Source organism: Penaeus monodon, chromosome 21, assembly GCF_015228065.2.
Source record: "Penaeus monodon isolate SGIC_2016 chromosome 21, NSTDA_Pmon_1, whole genome shotgun sequence".
Lineage (NCBI taxonomy): Eukaryota > Metazoa > Arthropoda > Malacostraca > Decapoda > Penaeidae > Penaeus > Penaeus monodon.
Genome location: NC_051406.1, coordinates 24,740,903 through 24,741,164, shown reverse-complemented (window position 1 = coordinate 24,741,164; position 262 = coordinate 24,740,903). Strand labels below are relative to the sequence as shown.

Below are 262 nucleotides of genomic sequence, written 5' to 3'. Positions count from 1 at the left end.
TTTATTTTATTAATTTATACATGTTGTTTATCTATTTTTATATTATTGTTTTTAAAAAATCAACCTCACCATTTCTGGCGTGACTTGAAGAATATTTCACTGTTTATTCCGGAATTTATTCGGATATCCATCAAGATGAATTTTTTGTTTCATAGTTAATTGGTGCACTTTGAAAGGTCAGATTTGCTTTATTTGGATGATAATATTACATAAATAAAAATTTAAATGGGAAATGCATAATGAATAAGAGTATCACAAGCTT

General features: G+C 25.2%; 1 protein-coding gene across 1 annotated transcript in view; it reads left to right on the top strand.

Annotated features, from left to right (window-relative positions):
- The window catches only part of LOC119586376 (protein MLP1 homolog), a gene marked incomplete in the record, with an annotated part of 73,375 nt that overhangs the window by 42,405 nt on the left and 30,708 nt on the right, over positions 1–262 (top strand).